The sequence below is a fragment of the Schistocerca serialis genome, chromosome 1, assembly GCF_023864345.2.
Source record: "Schistocerca serialis cubense isolate TAMUIC-IGC-003099 chromosome 1, iqSchSeri2.2, whole genome shotgun sequence".
Classification (NCBI taxonomy): domain Eukaryota; kingdom Metazoa; phylum Arthropoda; class Insecta; order Orthoptera; family Acrididae; genus Schistocerca; species Schistocerca serialis.
The window spans coordinates 1,023,290,444-1,023,311,375 of NC_064638.1; the positions used below are offsets into that span (position 1 = coordinate 1,023,290,444).

General features: G+C 43.6%; 1 protein-coding gene and 1 pseudogene across 1 annotated transcript in view; one reads left to right on the forward strand and one right to left on the reverse strand.

The window, feature by feature from the left end:
- The window catches only part of LOC126455032 (lachesin-like), a 1,182,593-nt gene that overhangs the window by 668,381 nt on the left and 493,280 nt on the right, over positions 1–20,932 (reverse strand). The window lies entirely within an intron of this gene.
- Positions 2,267–2,384, forward strand: LOC126427282 (5S ribosomal RNA; annotated as a pseudogene).

A 20,932-nucleotide genomic window follows, 5' to 3' on the forward strand; every position in this document is an offset into this window, starting at 1 on the left:
ACTAATAATAAAAAAAATTGCATGGCGCGAGATTCGATCCGGCGACCTTCAGATTAGAACCCAAGGGCTTGCATGGCGCGAGATTCGATCCGGCGACCTTCGGATTACGAACCCGAGGGCTTACCGCTGCGCCACGACGCTATAGAAAATTACTAATCGTCGAGAGTATTTTACCGCAACGCTTTCTTTTAACTGTCGATTTTCTCGGCAACGGCTGAGAAGTGCATCTTGGTGCTTTGCCACATTACACTTCTGGCCATGAGCTTTTATTATGCGCAGTATGAATCGAATCTGAATTTCACAATTGGCGGCCTCCCCTTGTTAGTTCAACCTGTTCCCGTGAGTGGTGTCGTCAAAGCATGTCTTCAAGATGGCTGCTACACTTGACGTCGGTCAGAAGCAACATGCTGTCATAAAACTCCTGTGCTGTGAAAACGAGACAGTGGGGAACATCCACAAGATGTTAAAAAAGGTGTATGGAGATGCTGCTGTCGATCGCAGTACAGTTAGTCGGTGGGCAAGAAGGTTACGTGATGAAAGCGGGCACGGCAATATCGAGGATTGTCATCGCAGCGGCAGGCCTTGTACTGCACATACATCAGACAATGTGCAGAGAGTTAACGAGTTGGTGACTGCTGACAGACGCATCACAGTGAAAGAATTGTCACGCTACGTTGGGGTAGTGGAAGGAAGTGTTTTCAGAATACTGAAAGTGTTGGCGTTTAAAAAGGTTTGTGCCAGGTGGGTTCCCAGGATGTTGACAGTGGCTCACAAAGAAACAAGAAAAACGGTATGCAGCAAACTTTTGGAACAGTACGAAATGGTGGAGATGAATTTCTTGTAAGAATTGTGACAGATGGTGAAACATGGCTCCATCATTGTTCACCAAAGACGAAGAGGTAATCAGTGGAGTGGCATCATGAAAATTCACCCAAGAAAAAAAGATTCAAAACCACACCTTCTGCAGAAAAAGTTATGGCTACGGTGTTTTTCGATTCCGAATGACTCTTGCTTGTGGACATCATGCCAAGTGGAACGACCATAAACTCTGATGCATGTGTGACGACACTGAAGAAACTTCAAGCTCGACTGAGTCGTGTTTAACCACATCGGCAAAAGCAAGATGTTTAGCCGCATGTCAGTCAAAAAACCATAGAAGCGATCACTAAACTCGCATTGACAACACTGAAACACCCGCCTTACAGTCCTGACCTGGCTCCATGTGACTATCGTCTCTTTGGGAAACTGAAAGACTCTCTTCGTGGAACAAGGTTTGAAGATGATGACTCCCTTGTGCACGCTGCCAAACAGTGGCTCCAACAGGTATACCGCGCGGGTATACAGGCGCTGGTTCCAAGATGGTGTAAGGCAATTGAGAGGGATGGTAATTATGTGGAGAAATGAAAATATTGTTCCTAAAGGATGTATCTACACACTGTAAAACTTTCAAACATGTAGAACAAAAGATGGATTTTTAAAAATATAGTGTGTATTTCTTTTGGAGTGACCCTCGTACTACACGAGAATATTTTGTTTAGAAACGGAAATTGGCTGTGACTGCCCCACACCTTCCACAGAAAAGTCAGCGCACCCCCGGCTGTAGAAGTGTTGACGCCCGGGCTACGTTGGCCACGCTCTCGGAGGATCCCCCCCCCCCCCCCCCCAATTCCGTTAATTAGTCCGGTTGGAAGTCGAAAGCCATTATAGTACCGGTGTGTAAGCCGAATTAAAATTTTGCACCGCTCGGCGCTTCTCCGCGTGTTCAGCGAGCGTATTTCCTGGAGTACTACTTTATCATCGCAAAACGGCGAAACCTCCCGAACTGGATACAGCGACCCGATACGGGAGACACGCAACCACTGCGGCGCGGCGGCACCAATTAGCGGAGTGGCCGCGCCTTGCCTACGCACGCGGGAACAGATGAGTCGTGCTGCGCTCGCGTCGCGCCCGCCGTTAATTAAAGCAGCGCGGGGCCCGCACAAAGACACGTGGCCCGTCTTGCGTGGCTCTTTGTCCCGCCGATGTGTTTCCACATTCATTAGTTCATGCCTTCTCTCGTACAAGTTGCGTGCTGATGCAGGAAAACTGTATTGCCATTATTTACCCTCGAGATACTATCGCAGTAACTCCATCCCTCATGGAAAACATGAATTCGCACCCGGTTAACAGAAAAAACCGATGAGTGTATCGATGGTAATTACCGTATTTTTGTAAGATTTTATACAAACATCCGAATAGTTATTTTAGTGTCAGTTTCATTCACTATGGCAACGGCCATGCCGCAGTGGATACACCGGTTTCCATCAGATTACCGAAGTTAAGCGCTGTCGGGCGTGGCCGGCACTTGGATGGGTAACCATCCGGGCCGCCACGTGGTGTTGCCATTTTCCGGGGTGCACTCAGCCTCGTGATGCCAATTGAGGAGCTACTCGACCGAATAGTAGCGGCTCCGGTCAAAGAAAACCATCGTAACGACCGGGAGAGCGGTGTGCTGACCACACGCCCCTCTTATCCGCATCCTCAGCTGAGGATGACACGGCGGTCGAATGGTCCCGATGGGCTACTTGTGGTCTGATGACGGACTGCTTCATTCACTATGGACTGAGTTATGAGGCCTACAACTGCTACTTAAACGTATAGAAACGTAAAATTCCGCACGTCACAATACGAAAAAAAAGAACTAATATTCTATGACTGCAACATCAGTAATTGGCAATTACTATGGCTGGATATAAAGTACTGGCAGCACTGCTCGATAATGAAGAACGTACATGAAATGGCATGACCGCTGTCTGTATCTGACAGCATAAGATCAGATGAAGTAGTGCAGTGAGAGGCACCAGCTGTCTTTTGAGTCAGTTGCAGTGTTTACTGTCTGAAAGAGCGGGAGGCCAGTTCAAGCTTCCTAATCGAAGGTCACTGAGCCGTGGCTGGCTCGAGTCATGCATGTCTTGGGTTAAACCTCGGTTGCAGTCCTGTGGTTTTATTTCTCCAGCAGTTATCGCGATAGAGTTGCTGTCCTCTCCGTGAGTGGCAGCAGCAGCGTGTATCAAAAATGTTCAAATGTGTGTGAAATCTTATGCGACTTAACTGCTAAGGTCATCAGTCCCTGAGCTTACACACTAGTTAACCTAAATTATCCTAAGGACAAACACACACACCCATGCCCGAGGGAGGATTCGAACCTCCGCCGTGACCAGCCGCACAATCCACGACTGCAGCGCCTGAGACCGCTCGGCTAGTCCCGCGCGGCAGCAGCGTGTATCGATACTAGTACTGCTGTACTATCTTTGGTGTGGTGGATATAGTTGCCAGCTGGGCGGTGTGTGACCAGTCGGTCCGTTGAGGTGGAGAAGCAAGGAAGTCTCCGTCACGCGTACTCTGGCCGGGGCCGCTGGCGGTGTGCACGCGCGGCTGGAGTGTGAGGTGCTGCTTGCGAGTGCTACGAAGTTCGTCGCCCACCGATCTTGGACATGAAAGTTGAGTCCTCACTTAACCTGCTGTCGAGCCTCAACTGTTTACATTTCTTCGTTTGATCCTGGTTGTCGCTTTTGGGACATTCCCGCGAGCAACAACGTCTGCGCATTCAAATCGGCTAAGATTCCAGCCGTCTTCCTGTGGAGTTAAATTATTCCCATTTATTGAAGTTGACCAGCGGTATCTTCTGTCTTGTGGCCGTTGGCGTTCCGGTTACCCGCCCTGGTCGTTGACGTAATTTTCGGCAGTGTATTTTCCTCGTCGTGTTGTTGCTGTCCAGGGCGGCGTGTAGTTCGACAGCTGAGGTGTCGTTGGTCGTTGTGGGCGCCAATACTCTGTGTGTCGTTGTATTGAAATCTTGTGGCCGTTTTACTGTTTGCGTGGAGCAGAACTGATTTTGTTGATTGGTCGGTCGGCTGTCTGTCGGTTGGGTTGCCTTCAGATTAAGAAGTAGTTGGACAGGCTGCCTGTCTTACATAAACGGGCGTTAGTGTTACAATCCCAGGCCAACCCTTGGAAACGTCTGAGTGCTGTTCCCAGTGCCTTACATAGTAATTTCCCTCTTTGGGTTTTAGTTATTTGGTTGATGTGTGGCCTTCAGCCGAGTATCAGTATCTCTTAAATTAATGTTCTTGTTTTGCCCCTAAGGCATGAGATTGTTATTCTTTTACATGGGGTCTTGAGCCGAATTTTACATGAGATGTTTTAAGATACGGCCTTCTGCCTTTTAAAATTGAAACTCTTCTTTCTAGAGCTTAAGCCGTTAAATTATTTGTTGATGTGCGTCCTTCAGCTGAGTTTTAATATCTCTTAAATTAATGTTCTTGTCTTGCCCTTAAAGCATAAGATTGTTATGCTTTTGTATGGAACCTTCAGCCGAATTTTGCATGAAATGTTTTAAGATAAGGCCTTTTGCCTTTTGATTGAAACTCTTCTTATTGCTTAATATGCGACCTCCAGCCAAATTCCATTAAAATTAAATTGCTAAGATCTTCAGCCTGTTTAGGTTGGAGATTTAGAAAATATTCTTGGGTGGAACCTCCATAAGAACCTTGTATTTCAATTTCTTGCTTAGGGCTTGTGTCTTGGATTTTGAGTGTGGCCTTCAGCCGACCTAATCAAAGGAGGTCGATTAAAGTTTTGAGTGTTTTGCATTTTCGTGTTGATGAATAAAGTTTGTATGTTGAGTCCAACTGAGGGCAACTTATTGTAGCCCCTTTCCACAATCCAATCCGCTCTGTCCTGCTAGCCTAGGCATTTCAGTCACTGCTACGATTTCTTGCGACATCATCTTTGTCCTGCAGTAGAACGAAAGCCACCGCACCTTTTGGCATTACATTCCATCATCCTTCATAAGAATGCAATAAGCAACACGGCGAACCATGTGTAGGAGCTCCTGCATACGTGGGTGTGAGTGGTACTGGAACAACCACCGTATTCACCTAATATGAGACCGTGCGATTACGACCTGTCCGTCAATATGAAGAAACCTCTTCGTGGCGCGCGCTACAACACAGGAGAAGGCATCGTCCATGCCATAGGGCTGTACTTGCGAGACATCGACAAAGATGTATGAGCTGACGGTGAGTGAGGAAACGTGATCGAGATGCAGGGCGATTATGCAATGCATTGAATGTCAGTCAGTAACGTCTGGTAGGAATTATAACAATGTTTCCGCTACTTCTTATCCAACCCATGTACAATTAGTCAGCTCGTGCAACAATTTGTAGGAATAGTGAATGAAATGACCACATAAGCTCAGTCGTAGATAAGGTAGGTGGCTAATTTCTGTTACTGGCAAGATACTGCGAAAATGCAGTCAGTATATATACAAGTTTTTATACAGGAGCTTGTGTTACGCGACCATTTTTCTGGAAGTAGGTCACATAATGTACGAAAATTCATAATAAAATACCGACTGAAGAGTCGAACGAAAATTTTTACCAACGTCAGGATTCGAACATAGGTCTGGTGCTCACTAGGCACATGCGCTAACCTCTATGCCACCGATGCATAGTGCCTTTCCACTACTGCACGGACTGCCCTAACAAACCGCCTTCCTAATTCCCATTCACGCTTCAGCCCACTTCGTATTCCCTCAAACTCGAAAAACATTGCAGAGGCACTCCAGCTGAATTGGAATAGTACCTCAGCACCAAACGAAATACGAGATCCTGCCTGAAACTCAGGCAAAGTTGCTTTGGTTAAATGTAGCCATACAGTTCCAGTCTCAAAAATCTTTCATGTATATATTTAAGGGGGAATCAAGTGGGATGAGGCGTGAATGGAAATTAGGATTGACGATTGAGGACGTAGGTACGCTAGGATAGTCGATGGATTGTGTAAAGCCACTGTGACAGGGTGTCGTAGTGGTTAGCATATCTGCCTAATGCGCAGAAGACACGGGTTCGAAACCTGGACTTTGTACAAATTTTAATTTGTCACTCCAGTCTGCTTACATACATCATTGACTTTTTAGATTTGAAATGGTAGGTCTCTGGAATCTATGTTTTCATATGATAAACCACAGTACTTGTAACTGTCAGTAATTGTCTAATGTAACTTCACTCTTCATTTACTCTTGATTCAGATTTGCGTGCCCTATAGAAGTGAGAGAACGTTGAAAGCTTTCTCGATGGTGTAGGCACAGTAAGGGTTGGCCACCAACCTTAGAGAAATTTCGCAGAAGGCCTCCCAAGGCAGAAGTGAGAGTCATAGATCAAAGCGAGGCAGTTTTTTGTGACGCTGCCCTGTGATGCGTAAAGATTTGTGGGTGCACAGATAGGACCTTCTGTGCCATGTGTTCCCGCCACCAACATTTCACAACCGATAAAGAGAGAAACGTTTTAACAGAAAGCACTATTGTGCACAAAAGCAGGACGGACGGCACCGGACACCACAGATAAACATCTCGAAAACGGAATGGCGACTCGCAGTTGTTTTGAGCCTTTGACGACGTTGCTGGATTTGTTGACTCCATAAAAAAGCAAATTTTTACGCGAGTTTAGAATTGCACGGATTGGTTCTCATAAAATGCCTTGCATGACAAATGTGTTGCACTGGGTTTGAAGTGCTGCAGAGACTACAATTTGCTTCCTTTCTGCTTAATGCCTGAAGTGACACATCTTAAAGCACCTTCCTCGAGATCTCTTGTGACGTTCATATGGGTGTATGATGCGGACAAAGCGCACCGAGGTACTTTCGTCTCCAGCCGTTGCTATGGACAGCCATGTCACACTAGGTAACATTGTTGCATTCATTGTCTTCACATTATTTCGGTGTGTTTTAATATTTTAATATATTATTTTATGTTTCCATGCCACAAATTGTGAATATTGTTTGGGGATGAGGAAATGAGTAATACACTTGTCGATGAATCCCAAATTATTTCAATTCATGAAACAATGGAACTCTTGATAAAATTAAAGTGACAATGATTCTTTATCGGTTTTGTAGATATCCATTAAAGATACACTTTCTATTCTGGACGATCCGATGTCAGCGACATAAGACACTTGTACTCAGAGGATGGAGATGATGACTCTGATGAAACAATTGCAGTTAAGACGAGAGACATGTCAGGACGTGAACAAGTATCCCCTAATATTCCTTTTTCTGCTGAATATTATGCTGAAGGTTGTTCCGATAAAGAAGTTGAAGAGTCCACACAGGGGACGACAGTTCAGAAACGTTTGATAGCCTACAGTGGAAGAAGAGAGATTTTGCAACAGTCATTGAGCCGTTAGTTCCTCTTCCTGTAGCCGGCCGAAGTGGCCGTGCGGTTACAGGCGCTGCAGTCTGGAACCGCAAGACCGCTACGGTCGCAGGTTTGAATCCTGCCTCGGGCATGGATGTTTGTGATGTCCTTAGGTTAGTTAGGTTTAACTAGTTCTAAGTTCTAGGGGACTAATGACATCAGCAGTTGAGTCCCATAGTGCTCAGAGCCATTTGAACCATTTGAACCTCTTCCTGTACCAGCTCCTACTGGACTAATGAGTCCTCTCAAACATTTCAGAAATCTGGTGATGGGTGATGTGCTTCACAACTTGGCAGGCCAGTCAAATCAGTAAGACGTACAAAACCCCGAAACAACAGTAAACACAATTAAGTCGGAAGTGGATCAAATTTTAGACGTGTACCCAAGAATGGAAGTTGCTCAAACGCCTAGCATTCGCTGCTACTGGGAGACCTACATGGCCCACCGATTGGTTTGTAACGAAATAGATATAAAAAACTGTTGAGCGTCTTCCACTTCGAAAAAATTTATTAGCAACTGATGAAACTGAAACTAATGATGTTCTGGAAAATTCGTCCATGGCTCAATCAATTCAGAAGGAAATTGTTTGAAGGAAATTCCAGAAGAACACCGTAAGTGGATGGGGCAATGAATGCTTTTAAAGAGAGAAGCTCTTAGAAACAATTTATCTAAAACAAACCTGTAAGATGGGGATTCAAAATGTTGGGTGGGGCAGGAGCCTCTGGTTAATTACATGACTTTCACATTTATCAGGGTGCAGGAGGAAAACATGTAAAAAGGAAGAAAGAAGAGGAAATGGGCTAGCATATGAAGTGGACGTAAAATTAACAGACACGTTGCAAGAAAACCACAATTTCAAGGTATATGCCGACAAATTTTTTTACGAGCGATATTCGTAGTTGTTCAGTATCTGTTGAGCAGATGTATCTATCTCACTGCAGCAGTAAGAGTAAATAGGCTGAAAGATTGTGACCATAACGAAAAAGATACGAAGGCCCAGTACACCACAAACGGTGACTCATAGTAGTGAGATGGTATGACAGCAAATCTTTTACTCTGCTGTCAACTTTCATTGGTGTTGAGCCCCAGGATAATGCAAACAGATGGGACAAATCACAAAGAGAATATGTGTAAGTCCCAAGACCATCTGGTATCCCAGCTTACAGAAACCTGTGTAGGTGATATTGATCTGATGGACATGTTATCATCACTATACAAATACCACATAAAATCAAAGAGGTGGTATTTTTACATCTTCTGGGACACAATTGCACTTCCAGTAGTCAACAGTAGGCTCAAATACCGTAAGAACTGCAAGTTTTTTTTTATTTCTCTGTGCTCCTTCCAAGTATTAACTGCGGGTGGACTAGTATTGGCAGGGAAAATAGACCAAAGTGACGAGCCCCAAGTAAAGATGACTTGTCAAAAAAAAGACAAAGATGAGGTCATACGCATGGTGTGAAAAATCTGAAGTATTTTTCTGCTTAAATAAAGACAGAAATTGCTGATCCCGGCGGAGGTTGGAGTCCTCCCTCGAGCATGGGTGTGTGTGTTTGCCTTTAGGATAGTTTAGGTTAAGTAGTGTGTAAGCTTAGGGACTGATGACCTTAGCAGTTAAGTCCCATACGATTTCACACACATTTGAACATTTTTTCGAAAGATAGAGATTGTTTCAGAAGATTTCACACGTAAAAACTTAGAAACTGAGTTAACTAATTATTTCAGTTGCTTTTTTCCATTATATTGTGAAAAGGAATTAACAATTTTACACAATGTACTCTTTAATGGATCAGATGATTTTTTATAGCATATAACAACCAGAACGTACAGAAGTGACTTATACATATTTATTCGGCAACACAGAATATTCCATGAAAATGAAAATAAAAGAGATTTTGGAACTTGAACTTATAAATTAAATTAAATTATAATATTAACAACATGTCCTGCCATCCAGTATTTTATACTGTCTATTGTGCAGTGTGACAAATATTTCCCATAAAAATTTTGGGCTGGAAAATGTTAAGGGAGCTATAATTGCACAAGACATAATGAAAAGAGTCAATAATAAAATCTTTTGGTGATATAAAAAATTTTGGGACTATGGGGAATGGTGTTGCGTAGTATAGGGTCAAATAAACTTCAGGTCAGACATAGTAGTTCGGTTATGCTGACGAAGACTGCCTCATGGGTAACAGAAAGAGATAGAGAGTGAAGCGACTTTCATCTGTGTAAGATGCCAGGGCGAACATTATTGGTTAACCAAACAGAGGAGAGCCCATGGAAGGGGACGAGCGTGTTCTAAGATACATTTTTATTGGTTGGCAATCAGGAGATTTGGAAGCCTGCCAATCCGAATTCAGCAGGAGCCACAAAACATGGCAATACGAGGTTTCCTAGTAGTAAATATTCGAACAGAAGTCACTTCATCATCATCTTGAACTATTATGTCATCTTCAACCCCGTCGCCAGGTCATTGAGCCACTGGCCTGCCACCGTCAGAGCTGATATATAGAGGAACTTTAGGGTTGATTTGTACTTTACCATTGACGACGGCCGTTAGTTTCGCCAGCGATTGATTTTGCAACTACTTCAGCCTCCACTTACAGCACTACGGTGAGATGGAGCAGCAACCACAAGAATAGGCGTACGGACAATAAACTCATTTTGCAACGTATTGGTCACCTCAGGCTTCACTTTGAAGATTTGTAGTTCGCATCAGTGAAAAGCCTGTTTTCAATTCCATCAACATATACTGTAGTACTATCTGCATTCAGTTAACATCATGATTGGCCACTTCGCGATTACAGTTAATTCAGTTGCACGATTATCAGTATCTTTCGCCCTAACCCCTTTGTCAGATATGCCAAGGCCTTATTCATTAATGTTGTCACTGTTTGTCATTTGTTTCGTCAGTAATTTTATGGGAATAAATCAATGTAATTGCGATACATGTCTCATTTAGTAGTCATAAGTTTCCTCATTTATTTTTTTGGAGCGGACTCTTCATTTTTACGCCGTCTGCCAGGCTTGCATCTCATTTAAACCAGGGTCACCTTGCAGTGGCTTACAAATAACTTGTGCATCCATCAAACTATTGCTCAATGGTGTGAGACCAATACGAAATAGGATTAACAGGGTATAAAATGAAGGAGGGGTGTGAATGGTCCAGATTTGTTTGATTCACAGGAGAGCGTCATGGAAATGTTAAAATGTGGCAGGCTCTTGAAGATGTACACCAATTTCACCGCAAATCCACCTGATTGAATTTCAAGAACCAGTGTTAAGACTAGAACTGTAAATATTCTCAGCTCACATAGGGGACGTAAAGACAGGATTAGACTAATTACACCAAGCGTATACGTATTCTTCCATTGTTCCATCCACGAATGAAATGGGTTCTAACATGGTGTAGTACCACACTAAGTGCCCTCTGCAGTGCTCTTCAAAGTAAAAAAGATATAGAACATTTATCTGGGGCAGGCTTAAAGTTTTAACTATCAATTCGAAAAAATGAATCCATGTAAAGTAATTTTTAATTTGTTTGCTGGTATACGTCTTCAGCCCTGGGATCGCAGCAAGCCGCTAGAGGAGCCAAACGGTAGTGCTTGATAAGACGTATTATCACGCAGTGATTGGATTCCATCATCTGAAGGGGAACAACGCTGCAAAGTCCATGCTCAAGTTGTGGATGTCTACAGTAACAATGCACCAGCGTTTTACGCAGTGGTAGGTACTTAAGATGCTTCCACTATGGAAGTCTTTGTCTTGTTGTTCTTCTTCTTCTGCACTTTTCCTGTTAGGCAAACTGCGGCCTGTTATGGTTCCCATTGTTTCTTAAGTCTGGAAGGATCTCTCCTCCCTTTTGGTTTAAAGATCTTAGAACGATATGGTAGTCTCTGTGGATCCATAATTTGTAGATTTTCATTCCGTTTATTCCTGTTTCGGCCCAGTTTTTCTTTCACACCCCAAATTTTCAGCTCCTTTCAGATATCTTCGTTTCTGTACGAATGATGACATTAGAGCTGGTCTCTTTATACAGAATTGGGAATCACAAGGAAAGTGGAGGATGAGGCGTCTGAAGACCAGTCTATCACAGTCGAGATGACAGTGGAAAAAGTGAAAATCAGTTGTGGATCAGTTGCCAATATTTTGTGCGACATTTTCAACGTGACAAAAATCGCTGCATGCTGAGGTCCGCGACTTCTTACACACCTTCAGAAAGCTCACAGAACTGAGGCACCAGGGAAAAATGTTGACAGTCCTGATGACCATCCACCTAACCACCATGGACAAAAATGCCTTATTAATATGGGCAGCTGCCCAACCACCATGAGCAGCTGCGTAGTCACCATAGGAAGCTGCCTAATCATCTTGTGTAGCTGCCTAAGCAACATGGTCAGCTGCCTAATCACCATGGGCAGTTGCCTAACCATCTTGAGAAGCTGCCTACTCATCAAGGGTAGCTGCCTAATCACCATGAGCAGCTACCTAATCACCTGATCACCTCAGGCAGCTGCCTCATCACTATGGGCAGCTGCCTTATCACTGTGGGTAGCTGTCTAATCACAAAGGCAGCTGCGAAATCATTATGGGCAGTTGCCTAATCATCACATGGGCAACCATCTAAACGCTATAGTATTAATAACTGTGGAGAGCTGCCTAATCATCATGAACAGCTTCTTGTATCAGTATGATCCCAAGACAAAAGAGGAAGGTAAGCAGCGGGAAGAGACCAAATCACTTCTATCGTTGATCAAGGTGAAGATAGGCGTTTTGGGACAATCATAGCGTTGTGCTAACAGATTACGATCGTAAGGGACGAAACAGGAGCAGTCTGCAGTTTACAATTAGACTGCTCAGGAGCAGAAAGCGAACTCTGTCTAAGCAGACTTTGATGACCCACAGACCGACCACTGTGTCATTCTAAGCCCAGTGGCGTCCCCCGATGCGGATATGGAGAAGCATGTGGGCAGCACACCACTCTCCCGGCCATTGCCAGTTTTTGTGACTGGGACTGCTCAGGAAAAACAGTCCAGACGCGGACTTCTCCAACCGCGTCTCCACCACGTAACAATCGTTGAGATAAATGGGTCGCTTTGAAGGATGAATTTGTGAGGACTACCACCAAGTTTCATGTTGCAGAGTGATTTTGTCTCGGTGATAATCAAATCTGTGGCAACACCTCTTTTGTCATAACCATTCAAAAGGGATTCATTTCATCCACAACTCATTTCTACTTTTGTAAAAACAATTTTCTTTGAAGAATCTATAAGCTGACAAATATTGTCAAATTATTGTCAGTACAGAAAATTGACATCAGGAAGAACATCAGCCACGACCCATATAACAACTCCGTAGAGAAACAGGAAAAGGCAAGAAGGAAGAAGAAGACTGCCAACAAGGAAAATGAATACCGGAGTGATCAACTTTGCACACTTTATAGAGTTTACCGTGTTGCTATGAGTTCCCGAATGTACTAGTACAATAAATTTCTATAAGATATAATTTCAGGAATTCTTACAGATTATTCATCGACAATTCTAGAGAACGCTGAAGAACAATATTGGCAACGTTTATAAACACGTTACGCCAATATGTTGCTAGGCGTGGCGCAAAACCGATTCACCAGACAAGATGCGTTTGTGTTAGCTGGACCACGCACATTACGACGCTATTCAGGGATGTAAGTAACCCACGAGGGAGCAACTGCTGAGGCACCACGGCCGTTTGCAGCGGTGAGTCCTGCTGGGGGCTGAATCCACAATGAAACTTGTATGGTCGTCCGTGAACTGTGCTCCAGTTTCCTAGTTTCTTGGAGCGTACTCTTCATTATCTTTTCATAGGATGCGGCAGTTGCACCTCAGCTCTCAAGGTTCCTTTGAACATATCTGGGCGAAATAGTGCGTCATTTGCAAAAAACAGTACCGCTCTCTACCGTCACAACTGAAGTCGGCAGCTTCAGAGTTGACAGTGTTTTATCTCACTTGCAACGAAGGTAATTCGTTTGTTAATTTAATCGTCTCATGGAACCTTTTCACAGCTGCAGTTTCTCTGCTTACTTCTTGCCCCAGAAACTGAGACCCTGAAATGAAAAGTGTGCAGGTAACATACTGGCTTATGTTCAGTTTTATATCTATGGGCTGATGCATACAAACAACAATTTTATCCCTGCTGGCAGGACATTTGCGCCACTGTCTAGAATTTAAATGACAAAAAAGAATAAAACAAAAACTATGATTATTTTAAAAAATGTGTGATATATACTGGACGAGACAGCTAAGACAGGCCAAACCAAATATACCCATAACGAATAAATATATGCAGTAGCGTTTTTCCCAAGTAGCGGCCAATATGTTACATTTACTAATGCTCGTAAGTAATTTTTATTATTTATAGTCGCCGAATTACGGCACCGACTTTGCTCTTTTTTTAATGGAACTATATATTTTTTTGTGACATTTGAAAAAAAGCTTCTAAGCTAGTCGAACGATATAACACTTACAGGATCTGATCAAACAGGTTCAAGATAAGAGCGCCGCAAACCACTCTCCCGTCATCATGAGAAGAGGTTCGATAAACGCCTGCTCTATTACACCAAATGTAAGCAGACATGTGATTTAACTATGGTTTTTGTGCTTACGTGTGCGCGTGAAGGCCATCAGCCTGTGTTATGCTGGTTTAGCAGTCAGGTAACATGCTCTTAAAGCTATTGAGACATTCACAGTGCACACGATGGCGAATGTCACCAAACTATTACAGCAGCGCTGCAATTGTGTGCCGAAGAGTACCATATCGTACAAAGCACTCACGATCTGTCTTTGGAAACATTATTAAAAAAGTTCTGAAAACAGGGAAATGTGGAGAATGAAATACACCAAAGAGAAAGAAGAGCAACTCATGAAAAAATGTTAAATTAACACTTCAACAGCAGTAACACACAACGCAAAAATCACTAAGAGACCTCTCGGAAGCACCAGCGGAATCGACGAAACGAGTGTTCTGCCCTCATTACGTTCCATCGCAGTTCATTCTCATCACATTTCGCTACGTCTCCGAATGTTATCTATGAAAAGTGTAAAGTAATGTGGCGTATCTACGCAAACATTTATTTGGGAAAGAAGCATCGTTTACAAACCATGGGCAAGTGAATCAAAGCAACATGCACTAATCGTCACTTGAAAATTCACACTGACTCAAAGATGTGAATAAAAACAACGACTTTCGTCTGTCAGTGTTTGGTGTTTTTCAAGACTCGCGTCATTGGTCCCTGCTCAATAAAGCATAGGGTGACAATTATTGCACTATATGGAATAAAATCGTCATAACTTCTCAACGGTTTGCGTTAGGACGTTCAAACTGCACGATTGGTCGCGGGGTTTGATGGGAATTAGTATGCTCCTGTATGGCTTGGTTTAGAGACGAAGCACTTTCATTTGGATGGGTTCATCAATAAGCGAAATTTGCGCACTTGGGAGGGGGGGGGCGTGGAGACTGAGAATCCGCATTTCGTTATCGAGAAGTCTCTTCACCCTCAACTAGTGACTGTGTGGTGTGCACTGTCCAGCCACGGAAAAATCGGTGCGATATTCCTTGATGGCACGGTACATGAAGGTTTTGGGGGTTGATTTCACCCCATTATCCAAAGTGAGGCTGAGTTCGATAAGATGTGATTCATGCAAGACGGAGCTCGACCCCATCGAAGCAGGAGAGTGTTTTGTGTCCTGGAGGAGGACTCTGGTGACCGCATCCTGGCTCTGAGGTACCACGAAGCGACTGGCATGGGCCTCCATATTCTCCGGTCTGAAAACATGCAACTCCGTTTTGTGGAGCTATGTTAAAGACAAGGTATACAGCAGTAACTCCAAAATCATTGCTGAGCTGAAAACAGCCATTCAGGAGGTCATCGACAACATCGATGTTCCGACATTTCAGTTGGCTATTCGTCTGCGCTGCATCATCGCCAATTGTGGCAAGCATATCGCTCATGTCATAACCTAAATCCGAATATATGCAGAGACGTTTACTGTTGAACAAAGCGTGTACACGCCCTAGTTTCTACCTAATTTACAATTTTTGCGTATAGTTCAATAATTGTCACCCTGTATATACACACAGCTATATCCAGTTCCTAAGATACTCGCATGCTACTGACTGAGTTATTGTAAGATATCTCAATGAACATAAGGCAGCATGTTTTGTATTATCGCGAAATACGGGAGAGAGTGTCAGTGAAATGATACAGGATTCGGGCTGGACATCATTAAAAGAAAGGCGTTTTTCGTTGCGTCGGAATCTTCTCACGAAATTCCAATCACCAACGTTCTCCTCCGAATGCGAAAATATTTTGTTGACACCGACCTACATAGAGAGAAACGATCACCATGGTAAAATAAGGGAAATCAGAGCTCGTATGGAAATATATAGGTGTTCCTTCTTTCCTCTCGCTACACGAAAGGTGGTTTGATGAACCCTCTGCCAGGCACTTAAATGTGATTTGCAGAGTATCCATGTAGATGTAGATGTAGAAATGCGATACCAACATGTCGAATGTCCCTCCCATCCTGCACATGTAACGACAGACCCTCTTAAGAGAACGTTTGGAGAGCTTTGGTACAGTCGTTCAAAAAACATATAATGGTCTGCAAACTCACCAAACTTAACACTTCTTTTACTTACGGCGAAAATGAAAACAAGAGGCCTATTAGGAAACACCGACGACTCTCGAAGACATGAAACGCCTTACAACACGTAACTGTGCTGCCATTAACATCAGATGAAATTCAACGTGTAATTATGTTTCTCCATAATCACTTCATTTTGTGCAGCAAAGCTCAAGGTCCCATACCTGTGCTACGTGTTTGCTTACTTCTGTTATAATAGGGCAGATGTTTGCGGAACCTTTCTCCTGACGGCGGGACAATGGTATGTGGGGCTGTTACCTTGATATTATCAGATCAACCATTCATGTTACGTCGTTGAATTTGTCTTAGAAGCTTCTTTCAAATGCCACTGAAAAAAGTATTTAGTTCCATTGGAATAGTCGGTGTCGCCATATTGTCCGCTTTAACTAGGCGAAAACCGCACATTTATTCATTCTGGTTTTAACTGGGGTGTCCTGTCTTAGCTGTCTCATCTTTTATACAGGAGAGATTGAACTAAGCTGTTGGCCTCAAATATTTCTGGGACCGTTTAAGATATTGCAATTCTGTTTTCACCCATATGAATCGTGAGAAAATCCTTACTAAAAACTACAGAGGTATCAGTATGAAATTCCCCTTTTCTAATGTAATTATAGTAACTTCTGTTGCTAGTACCGCAGCTCTAAACGAGATGAAGTCAACGTAATTTCACTATTTAATATCTGATTACAACTTTCGGAGTGATTACAAAATTTTTGATGGGCATTCAGTAAAAGATGTCACTCATATTTTTTTCCTAAAATAGGTTGTTTTTATTCAGGATTTCAGTGCGCCGTACTATTCCTCACCCTAGTTTTCGTCATAATCTCCTTTCAATGCGACGGCCTTCCGCCACCTTACTGGGAGGGCCAGTATGCCCGCGTGGTACCACTCTGCTGGTCGATGTCGGAGCCAACGTCTTTCTGCATGAATAACCTGCCAATCATCCACGTACTGCTTCCCGCAGAGAGCATCCTTCATTGGGCTAAACAGATGGAAGTCGGAAGGTGCAAGATCCAAGTTGTAGGGAGTGATGAGGAAGAACAGTCCAGTGAAGTTCTGTGGGCTGTTCTCGGGTGCTCAGACTAATGTGAGGCCTTGCGTTGTCATGGAGAAGGAGAAGTTCGTTGCATTTTTGTGGCGACGAATTCAATTTTCTACATAAATTGATCTTTGCACCATGAGGGAGGACATCAAACAGAATAATCCCTCCAGAGTCCCAGAAGACAGTCGCCATTACTTTACATTCTGATGGTTTGGCTTTCAACTTTTTCTTTGAAAGAGAGGGGTTGTGGCACCACTCCATGGATTGCCGATTTGTTTATGGTTCGAAGTAAGGCATAATTAAACAAAAATTGTCAGTGTCAAGATAGTATTGCGAAAACAAATTGTCAGAAAAGGTTCTTCGTTGCTCTTCATGGTCTTCTGTTACGTGGCGAAGAACCCAGCGGGTACACACCAGGTGGACGAGTGTGGACCAGCGCGTCAGCACTACCAACGGAGACGTCCTGTTGCGCCGCGAGGTATTTCTCATGCGTCGATCAGCTCGAATGAGAGTGTCCACACGATCCACCATTGCAGGAGTCAGAGCTGTGTGCGGCTGGCCACCACGCGGGAGATGGACTAGGTTTCCGCGATCACGTTGCAATGAGTGATGATAGGTGCCTCGTCTATCAACTCACCATTCTTTTGTTCTTTGATAGGTCTCCGTAGACATTCTGCAAGCGCCTATGAATATCTGCGATGCTTTGGTTTCCGCCAACAAAAAGAAAAAAATCTCTGCTTCTAACGCATCTGTGTTTTGAAGGCTGTGTATAACGCCACCACCTATCGGAATTTCATGAAACTATAAAAAAATAATGCATAGCATTACTTATTGAATGCTCGTCGTAGAACTTATGATTTATCAGTTACGAACAAAAAAACCGTTTGTTGTCTCATGAGGAAGTTCGAGATTTAATACCCTAATGAACAAATACATAGGCTGATAAATGCTTAGGAACAACTGATACTAAGAAAGGAACCACTGTCAATTGCTACGTAACAACCTAAAACTGCTACGGAACACCAGACCAATGATAGTAAAAGGACATGTAGAGGGCGGAATGTGTTAACTACAGCAAAGCATGCACACGAACGCTTTCTGTGCATTCGACACTTTCATGCAGTACGGTGTTGAGAAAGGCTGTTTTGGAACCTATTAGTGCGACATTCCGTGTGGTACGGCAACATGTCTGCAAACCATCATTTCAGTGCTTACGCTCGTGGACGATTAGTTGTACAGCTCAAAGCCGGTCAAAGTGTCAGTAATGTGGCCTCAGTAATGGGAGTGTCCAAAGGTGTAATCTCTTTTTTTTAAAATAGGCCGTTGAAGATGGAAATACTATGCGAAAATATGTCGGTGGTCGTAGACGTACCACCACACCACAAGACTTCGATGCGTAGCCCTAATGGCGAAAAGGAACAGACATCTCATTCGTAGACAGATACCTGCAGATCTTACAAATGCTACTAGTACACGTGTCACTGCCAGAACCGTTTCGCGGCTATTGAATCAGGCTGGTTTGTGTGCTCGGAAGCCTGTTAAATACATCCAAGTTCACACACACTTTCGTCGAGAACCAGTTCGTGATGTAGAGAGCGCGTTGGTTGAGGTCAGCAACAGTGGTAGAGAATGGTGTTCTCTACGAATCCCGCTTCACTGTGGCAAGTGATTCTGGCCACCAAGTAGTGCGGAGGTGAGGGAGAAACTTTATATTCCTCAGAATGTTCAAAAACGTCATCGTTATGGCCCAGGCGTTGTGGTGTGGGCAGGCATTATGCACAATGGCCCAACATTGCTGTGTACTTTTGTGCGTAGTACCGTTACAACACAGTGGTATTGCAGGGAGATGCCATTGGTCCCTACTTTCTGTTTAAGGATGGGAACGCCCACCCATACAGGACCGCTGAGGTGGCGGACGAACTGGAAAGTGAAGGTATTGAACGTACGGAATGGCCTGCGTACGCCCCAAACCTACACTCTATAGGACCTGCCTGTATACTCTTGATAGACGTGTTTCTCAATGAACACCTTCTCCGCGAAGAGTGTAGTAATTGAAAACCACCTTGAGAAAGGAATGGTAAAATATTGCCCTAGGAATTCTCAGCTGTTTGGTAACCAGCACGAATAACAAGCACAAAATGTTCTTTAGCGCTCGAGGAGGGCATATTCCTTACTGAGAGTCCGATATGGACCTTTATGTTCGGAGTCTGACCAGTGTCAATCATGAACGTTTCTATATCTGTTGTCCTGCTTGTCCATGTGATGAAATCTCGCATGTTCTGTGTTTCATGTCTTCCAACATTGCCTGTGAGTATTTCTATCGAACAATGTCTTTGTTCCTTAGCACCTGTCAAGTAGTGTTCGTCGTTTTGTCGGATGAGGAGGAAACATAGTGTTTCACCGTCATCATACCGGTATAAAAGGGACTTTCTTCAGTATGTGTCGTTCTCGTGTATCGTGTGCTGCTTCCATTAGAAAAAAATGCATGTGTTTGACAAATCAAGAGAAACTAGGTATGGTGCATTTCTTTGCTAAGAATGTAGAAGGCACACGAGGAGAAAAGTTGAGTTGTAAATACAAATGTATCCTGACAGATGGAGTCCAACAAGAACAATACTTTACAGAATGTACAAAATATTATTGCTGGAAAATCCTTGGAGCAATGAACAGATGGTAAACAGCAAATCTGTAACGACCAGGAGTGAACGAAATAGGTATTCTGGCAACTGTTGCTCAAAATCCGCATGTTAGCTCCAGAGGAACTGCGAGTGTCTCCTGACTATGTCGGCCCACGTCATTATCATTTTGCGCGAAAACAACCTCCATCGGTATCCCGTATCTCTCCACCAGCAGATTAACTAGCGGAATTGCGGAAGTTATATGGGATTCTGATGTAACATCTGGACAACAGGTAACTTCTTCAAAGAATTCTCCTTACCGATGAAGCTAGCTTTACAACTCGTAGGAAGCCGAATCTACGAAATATGCATTTTGCGCGAAAACAGCTTCAATCCGTATCACGTATCTCTTCACCTCATTCTGTCAACGGCCTTGTCAAAGAGGACGAGGAGCGGACAGAGGTTCAGGGTACTCTCTTGTCCTACGCGAGGGACCTAAAGGTGGAAGAATCAGGAATGATCAACGGCATGAAGATGCAGAAGACAATGGAAACCACTGCATTAAAGACACGTAGGACATGTGGCCTGTAATTGAAGAAGTGTCATGATGATCTCTCTACTGGCAAAAGATTTCGGAATAGTCCCCCATTCGGATCTATGGGAGGGGACTGTCAAGGGGGAGGTTACCATGAGAGAAAGATTGAATAATCAACGAAAGCATAACGTTTTACGAGGCGGGACGTGGAATGTCAGGAGCTTGAACATGGTAGGGGAACTAGAAAATCTGAAAAGGGAAATACAAAGGCTCAATCTAGATGTAGTAGGGGTCAGTGAAGTCAAGTGGAAAGAAGACAAGGATTTCTGGTCAGATGAGTATAGGGTAATATCAACAGCAGCAGGAAATGGTATAACGGGAGTAGGATTTGTTATGAATAGGAAGGTAGGACAGAGGGTATGTTACTGTGAACTGTTCAGTGACAGGGTTGTTCTTATCAAAATCGGCAGCAAACCAACACCGACAACGATAGTTCAGGTGTACATGCCGACGTCGCAAGCTGAAGATGTAGCGATAGAGAAAGTGTATGAGGATACTGAAAGGGTAACAGAGTATGTAAAGTGGGATGAAAATCTAATAGTCATGGGGGACTGGAATGCAGTGGTAGGGGAAGGAGTAGAAGAAAAGGTTATAGGAGAATATGGGCTTGGTACAAGGAATGAGGCAGGAGAAAGACTAATTGGGTTCTGTAACAAGTTTCAGCTAGAAATAGCGAATACTCTGTTCAAGAATCACTAGAGGAGGAGGTATACTTGGAAAAGGCCGGATGATACGGGAAGATTTCAGTTATATTACATC